Raw genomic sequence first — 9,007 nt, forward strand, 5'->3', positions numbered from 1 at the left:
CACACAGGTTCAATTGTTCTATTCATTTGGCTAACTCTGCAAAAGTACCTTGTTTTGTTGTTGGAAAGTGGAAAAGCCACTTCCACCCTGAGTTAGGGAAATCTAAGTTAAGTTATCGCTCAGGTGAGCAGCTTTTGTTTTGATGTGTTTTGTTGTATGCACTGTGGCAGTCTCAGTGCCTGGGACTGAATAAACCAGGCATAGCCTGTTTAAAGGAACAGTACGTGACGCCTCCTCATTTAACCTACCCCAAAAGACCGTGTTCTAACCGTCCCGGACAAGCAGCGGAGCCCCGGAGTAAGCTGTTTGTCACAGTGCTTTGTATGTATGCATTTACCCTATATTCACATATGCACACTGGAGTTACCTATGTGAGTGGAAATTGTTCTACAGCACTCATTTATGTATTAACCATCTATGTGCTGTACCCCTCACATTCAGTCCTATTGGTAACCTACCTTGACTGCTAGCCGTGCGACTACACCAGTTACTATCATATTTTAATTGGTTTTATCTAGTTTAGAGTAAGCGTCATATGTTGTTTGTTTTGAATAATAATAAAAGATTTGTTATTTTGCCATTTTGGCGTTTTAGTGGTAATTGTCCGCCCACAGTGATGGGCGCGGTTACTTACCTGTATTGTATGGTTGATTGAACCTCTTGCACTATTTGGTATTTAAGCCCATTTATCACCTAGCCTTGCGTGCAGTTACTGAGGATCTTTTGGGGAGGACTCTAGACCTCCTCTGTTTGTTTTTGTCTACCAACAAGACTCACCTGGCCTGTTATGCCTGCACCAATCTGCAGCTCTTCCTGTCCCGCCTCCGTTCCTAATTGGACCTTCCTGCTTTATCTAGCTCCTCTCTGCTCTCAGTCTTTGCTTGACATAGTCTCTGTATGGAAGTACTTCTGGATTCTCTCAGTGTTTTCACAGGTTCTGACAGGTTCTGACACAGCTCGTACGACTACCCCCTCAGTGTGATGGTTTGGAGCTGCTTTGCTGCATCTGGACCAGGACGGTTTGCCATCATTGACACAACAATGAATTCTGCATTGTATCAGAAGATTCTAGAGGAGACTGTCATGCCATCCGTCTGTGAGCTGAAGCGAAAGTGGGTCATGCAGCAAGACATTGATCCTAAACATACAAGCAAATATACAAAAGAATGGCTGCAGAAGAAGAAATTCCTCATTTTAGAATGGCCTAGTCAAAGTCTAGAGGTATGTCCAATTATCCTCTTGTTAGAGATCGTCTAATTGGAATACATAATAAATCTTGCTCTTAGTAGTTAAATAACTATAGTTCTGTTTTTTAGAACCTTTGTTTGTTATGGGTGTTGTATATATGCATACTAGAGGAACGGAAAGATTTCAAACTGGGTATTTGTTTGATAACTATGTATTATACCCTATCACACCTCTATCAGATCAGTTACTACATAGGATTAGCTTAAATCCATCTGTAAGGATTAGGGTTGTTATGGTAAAATTCATCACCCTGCCTCACGCAGCTTACTGCTGTCAGTGGAGATAGAGGGGAAGTGTCTTGCCTTCCATACCCCTACATGCCTTACTAGTGACGTCACCAGTAGATACGGCTGGTTCTTATTACCCAGTCGCTTCAGTACCATGGTAATGTGCTCATCCGAGGAGCTGGGGGGATACCGCGCAGATTTATCCTTAGCGGGTCAGATTCTATCCGCACCTTTTGAATGGCTGAAGAATCGCCGTTACGGAGGGGGCGTGTCTATCTCTCTGTCCTGGCGGGACTGAGCTCCGATTGGTCGTGACGTCACAAGGAGGCGTATGTATGAGCGACGACTACAAAAGGGGCGTTAAGAAGGAGTAATAACTCCTACATCCACATGTGGTTAGAGATTAACATAGTCGCTCTTATGACGGCATACACAGGCGCGTTTTGGAGCGAAATTTGACCGATTAGATACACACTTGTGATAGGGTATATAAGGGTTCTTGTATGCATTGTATTTTACTCCTTGATAAAACACCTCTGTGTGAAACGCGTTGGAGGATACCTACCTCTTTGTTTGCTATGTTTGAAAGATAATAAACAATTTTTCATTTTTTGATAACACCTGTGTCCCTGGGCAGTGCGCTGCTTTTGTGCTTTTTGCATTATTCGGATTACTTAGTCAAAGTCTGGACCTAAACTCCATCAAAATGGTATGGCAGGACCTGAAGCGAACTGTCCATGCAAGGAAGCCCACAAATGTCACTGAGTTGAAGCAGTTCTGTAAGGAGGAATGGGCCAAAATTCCTCAAAACCGATGTGAAAGACTCACCAGCAGTTACAGGAAATGCTTAGTTGAAGTCATTGCTGCCTCTGCTACATGTACAACAAGGAAATAAACCAGCGCTCAGATCAGAATAGGTGATAGGTATTAAATGTTAATAGAGTGCATAATTGAAGAACAATAAGGTTGTGGAAATGCAATAATTAAGGGAAATGCAGCTCTAAAAAAGGATTTAACCAAATCCAATAAATGTGCAAGGAAAAAGAGAAAAGCGCAAATACCAGTAGTAAATAAAAATAGGACACTTTTAATAAAACAGGACAATCAAAAAGTCCCTGAGTACTATATCATATATAGAATATCAAGGAAACATATATAAGCAATAATAGATAACAATAATAACCAAACACAGGCCGTGACTCAATTGAGGATGATATATGATGTTAATGATAGGCACACATGAGGAAGGAACTGCTGTATGGAGGGAGATGTGGCTGATGAAAAGTTAGTTCAATGGTAACCAAGAGAACCAAGGTATGTAGGAGGTAGTGAGGTATATAGATGTAACAGTCCAGTAAATCCAGATGTATAAAGATGGATATGAAAGAGAGCTTAATTGTATTTCACTATTTCACAAGTGTGAGTTTCACAGGGAGACCACGATGGGCTGATCCAGGAAAATAACAGTATATTAAATCACATGTGATGGTAGCCCCAGAAGAGGGGAAAGGGGGGGAGTCTCACAGCTGTTCCGACGGTCTGACTGCATGCTCTCACGTCGGGATCCGGAGATGTAATAGTAGCCCCAGAAAAGGAGGGGGTGGTAGCCCCAGAGAAGGAGAGGGGAGGGGGTGGGGTGGGAGTCCCACAGCTGATCCGGTGGTCCGTCAGCATGCCCTTACCACGCCAGGATCCGGAGATGTAATAATAGCCCCAGAGAAGGGGGGAGGGGGTGATAGCCCCAGAAAAGGGGGGGAGGGGTGATAGCCTCAGAGAAGGGGGGGAGGAGGTAGGAGTCCCGCAGCTGATCCAGCGGTTCGTCTGCGTGCTCTTACCATGCAGAGATCTGGTGCTGTTTAGTGGAGAAATGCCTGAAATCCTGGCGAGTTGCCCAATACCAGACACTGGTTTCCTCACAATTCCTCCGCTGTATGAAGCAGAGTGAAAACGCCAAACCCGGTGCTCCCTTGTCCTGTCCCTCAGTGCCGAAACGGCCGCCACCAAATGTCCCATTCTGGTTCCAGTTGGGTTAACACTAAGGATGGGCCCTTTGACTTCTGTATTGGGTTTGGATTCAATTCTAAAAATGTTCATGTTTTGTTTCAGATGTGGTTTTGCGAAAATTCCATTTTTTTTCTTTACTAAAGTATGCAAAAAAAAAACCCTCCAATTTAGCAGACAAAATGCTAAAATGGCATAAAACAAATAAAAAATACTTAAAAAAAAAAAAGTATGAAATAATGAAAACAATAAGGAAAATGAAGTAATATAACTGAAAAATTTAAAATAAAAATATGGTGAGAAACACCCCAAGTTGTACAGTGATGGACACCTGGACTGGTGTTCTGATTTTGGTCCAAAATAATGTTTGCCTTTTGGTTGTGAAAATCCTAAGGGTTTTGGTAAACTTATTTTTAGTTTTTCAATATTATTATTATTTTTTTTTTTTTTTACATTTCAAACTAAAACAAACTGAGTTTCGTCAAAACCAAAACACAATAAAGTGGGTTCAAAACAATATTTAAAAAAAAACTAAAACCAAAAAACAGTGGAAGTGCCGATCAATAAATAATATCTACAATTGTAATAACTCACGGCAAAATATTGTTGACATTCAGACGGATTGCATTTTTAACTGTATCAAAAACGGATCCTAAAGAGTGGGAAACATTGCGTAACACCAGTGTTATGAATTTGAAACTAATATAACTAATAAAATGTAAATAATTATCATGTTTCAGCAAAAATGTGTACTATATTGTAGTGTCAATTGTAAATCAATACTTCTGGTGTTTTACTTTATGCCTAAACAGGAAATTGAAGCTTAATTTATTTTCTCTATCAAGATATATTTTGAGATACTAAAACCTAAATATCTCTTCCACTCTCCCTCAACATATTCCCTGCTTGACAATATACTGTATAGAAGGTTCATCTGGCAGTCAACGGGTTTATACAAAAAATAGTATTCAATACTGTGTCCTTGATAAAATTAAAGTCTTCGAAAGAACACTAACTGTGCAGAAATGATACACTGCGTTAATATGGAAAAAGCAGATTTGAAGGGAAGTTTTAATAAGACGTAGAAGAGCAACAACATTCTCTAGCTGGCTTGAAAGATGCTTAGTTATTAAATGTAATGTATCCTGTCATCCCAGCGCTATTTTTTTTTTCAGCCTAAGGATGGTTTAGTTGGGAAAAAAAACTATAGCGAGGAATAAATGGTCCACTGTAAGTAAAACCTGAACTTGGACCTTTCTCCATTTTCCAAACTAAAACAATTTGTTGAACGCGAAAATATTGGGCAAGCATGAAAAAAAGCTGTAAAAAAATTAATGGATTTAGCTGCAGGGGAGCAGCTGTAAGTCACAGAACAGAACTCGAAGGGTTTGTTCTTCTTTTAAACGATTCTGTTTATGCTAAACAAGTATATGGGTTACTTTTAGAAGTTGTAATATAAAGGGATTGTAATCTTTTCAGTGCCATGTTCCCAAGGCTGATTACCATATTTATTGTCTTTTTATACACATACTCTATATTCAATATCATCTATCTTATCTTTATGAGGATGGCCAATTAGTTTCAAGATTTTTAAATAGCTCAAAGAGTGTTGGCATTAGGTGAAATAGACCTAACAACCAAATGTAAGTTTTGTAATAAACTAAATGTGAAATCCAAACATTTTTAGTGGATGTAAGTCACTAATATAAAATAAATAAATGTCCCTTCCTAATAATAATACTTGATGAAAAGGAAATTTGTCTTTGGAAAATTGTCATATGAAAGTTTAAGTGGATTTAAATGTGCTGTTTTGGGATTATTTAAAGTCTAGTTTTGATGCACTGGGTGTTATGCTGAAATAGTGATGTCAATTTTGCATAATGTTAATCTAAATTCCAGCCCAGTTTCAGCTGTCAGTGGAAGATAATTTACACCTACGTCATTGCTTCCTCACTAGCCTAGCATGCTCCTCTCGTACACCGACACACATGGAGCACCAATCCCCAACACTGGCTAAACTCACATATGCACTTTCAACGCTCGAGTCCTGAATTCATTCTGTCTAGGACAAGTGTGGCCAACTCCAATCCTCAAGGGCCACGTCAGGTTTTAAGGATATCCCTGCTTCAGCCCATGGCGCTCAATCAGTGGCTCAGTCAATAACTGAGTAGGTGGACCTTGAGGACCGGAGTCGGCCACTCCTGGTCTAGGAGATTTCCTTTATTACAAACTAGCTGAGAGACCCGGCGTTGCCCGGAATGTAAATAGATAAAATAAATTGATGTTTAAAATAAAAAGTATAAGAATTCAATATTATTAAAGTACACCATATGTTTTTGATCCACTTTGAGCAAAAATATATAAGTAATGTGGTGTTCCGCGTATAGAACATGCCACATATAACTGTCCATGGGATAAACATGTTTATAGTAAGTTTATACCAGTGCACTTGATTGATTGTCCTTGTGTGATTGATAGTCCTTGTGATTTGTTGATGGTGATACCAAATGCGAGTCTCAGGGGAAATTGTAGGCGTTTGAAATTGAAGGGCATGTTTGTAGGAATTAGTTGAATGCGGGGTATGAATACGTTGCCCGTGATGTAAACTGTCCTGCTTTTATTCTGTTCTTTTCCTTGCCAAACAGAGCTACTTTATCTCTCTAATAATCAGGAGCAATCCAACTCCTGCCACCACTTCCCTGCTTTCGTTTTCTTGCTCGGCCTCGCTCTACATCATTCTCCAGGCAAAGTGGACGCCATGAGAAATAAATCCCCCCTGTCCCTTTCACACATTCTTTCCGAATCCTCCTCCTTTACTCTTTGCTCTTTTTATCCAGTTACATTTCTCAGTTACACTTCACCTCATCCTCCACCAAATGCCGCCTCAATTCCATTCCCTTCCATCTCCCTACCCTGGTCCCTATCCTCATTGTGGCACATTTCCATCTCTTTTAAGCATTTAGGCATTTAGTCCGACCTATTCCTGTGAATAACACTCTTGAACGTCCCTCCCTTTCTAACTATAGCCCTCCCTTTTGCCTCTAAACTTCTAGATGGTCTTGTATCATTACACATTAACCTAAAAGACCCTCTCCAATTGAGCTTCCGCACAGCATACTCAACTGAAACCACTCTCACCAAAGTAGCTAATGACTCATTGTCAAATCCTAAGGAAAGTACTCCATTCTAATTCCTCTGCGTTTGATACTGTTCACACCCTCTTTTGAACATTCTTCACTCTTCTTTGTATTTGTGCACTGCCCTCTCCTTGTTTCCCTATTACCTATCTCACCACACCTTGGTAACTCTTCGGCCAACTCCTCATCTACCTATAGATTGCTCTATTGGCAAACCTCGAGGCACTTAGGTCTTAGGTCCCCTACTCTTCTCTTTGTGTATGCTTCTGCTGGGTGATCTCATTAACTTCTTTGGTTTTAGCTATCATCTCTATGCTCATGAAACACAACTACAAAGGTCACCATATTTACTGTCCGGAGCTGATGGACGAAAAGCAAAATGCAGCAGCACTGGGGACAGTAAAAGCCGCTGCTGCCTGTAAGAGGATATGTTCTTCCAAATCGGACCCACGACAGATATTTCCCACTGCCAGAGTATGCTGCGGTCTGGATTTCCCCCAGCAGCGGAAACATTACGTCTGGCTACATCTGTATATCTATCTCCACCTGACCTTACACCTTCAGTCCCAAATCATTGACTGCCTATTAGTAATCTCTGCCTGGATGACATTCTGTTGCCTCAAACTCAATGTCTAAGACAAAGATCCTTTTACTCTCCCAAGCCAGGGCCCAATTGCAGTTCTTGCCAAGCACCGTTAAATGATCAGTCTATTAAAGACAGCTCTCTCTCCATTAGAGAGGTTATGAGAGCTTTGCAGGTGCAGCAGTGTTAGGAGCTACAGATCCGCCATACCGTGAAGTGGTTGTTGGCTTAAAATACTTTGGCCAAAGAATTGAAATAAATGACCCTTGCTTATGAGAAGATATACAGATAAGTATTTAACTATATAATATGTCAAGTTAGATGTCGTACTACTGTAGGCCTTTTTGTCTTTTGTACCCATTGTTCCATTCTGCATAACAGTCAATAATACTTCTATCCACCCAGTCTCACAAGTACATTGCCAAAGGGTGTTGCATTCGACTTCACCCTCTTTCTCCACTCATATAAATAATATTACAAAATCTTGTCTACAGATGTAGCTAACCTTATGGTCTCCAGGGCTGCGGTCACGGCACCGGGGGATTAACACAGCGGGCGATTCCATTCGAAAGCATGGACTCGCCACAGCGCGATCGCTGCAGACTCGGTCTCTGGCGCCACTGACTTTTGCTTCTTTGACTGCGGAGCCAGGGACAGCGAGTCTTGCTGCATCTGTATGTCAATTTCTTCCTCCGCAACACAGCAAAGAAATGCTTTTCCCTCTGTTCCTCAACTACTAAACCACTAATGCATGCCTTCCTTCTCTCCTGTATGAAATACTGCAACATTCTTTCATTTGACCACCCTGGCTCACACTCTATTGAAAATGCTGGTGCTACAATTATCTCATGTTTCTTTAGCCTCGTATCTGCTTCTGACCTCCTGAAATCTCTCCGCTGGGATCCTATCAATCTCTATAAAGCTAAAAAAAAAATACCCTCTTTTCCTTTAAAGTGCTACATGTTTCTGCATACAGGCATACCCCGCATTAACGTACGCAATGGGACCGGAGCATGTATGTAAAGCGAAAATGTACTTAAAGTGAAGCACTACCTTTTTCCACTTATCGATGCATGTACTGTACTGCAATCGTTATATACGTGCATAACTGATGTAAATAACGCAATTGTAACAGGCTCTATAGTCTCCCCGCTTGCGCACAGCTTCGGTACAGGTAGGGAGCTGGTATTGCTGTTCAGGACGTGCTGACAGGCGCATGCGCGAGCTGCCGTTTGCCTATTGGGCGATATGTACTTACTCGCGAGTGTACTTAAAGTGAGTGTACTTAAAGCGGGGTATGCCTGTATATATATATATATATATATATATGATACGAACCAATCCAAAGACCAGTAAAGAGACAGCAGACCGCATTGGGTTAATCCAAAAATATATATTCACAACATCAAATACACGTAAGCCAACGTTTCGGTCCCACAGAGAGACCTTCCTCAGGCCCTGAGGAAGGTCTCTCTGTGGGACCGAAACGTTGGCTTACGTGTATTTGATGTTGTGAATATATATTTTTGGATTAACCCCGTGCGGTCTGCTGTCTCTTTACTGGTCTTTGGATTGGTTCGTATCATACTTAATCTCTATGGGACTAGCATCTGCTATTACACTGGCGACACACTTTATTCGAGCTCGGCTAGTCCCACGAATTCGGGTATACCCGGGTGTATTGAGGTTTGTGACTGTTTTCTGCCCGAGTGCATTGAGGTATTTTCCAGGCAGGGATTGAAGCATTTTATTCCCGCTGGCTGCAATACTGCACAGTATATATATATATACTGCATTACAATTCATGAATT

This window comes from Ascaphus truei, chromosome 8, assembly GCF_040206685.1.
Source record: "Ascaphus truei isolate aAscTru1 chromosome 8, aAscTru1.hap1, whole genome shotgun sequence".
Taxonomy (NCBI): domain Eukaryota; kingdom Metazoa; phylum Chordata; class Amphibia; order Anura; family Ascaphidae; genus Ascaphus; species Ascaphus truei.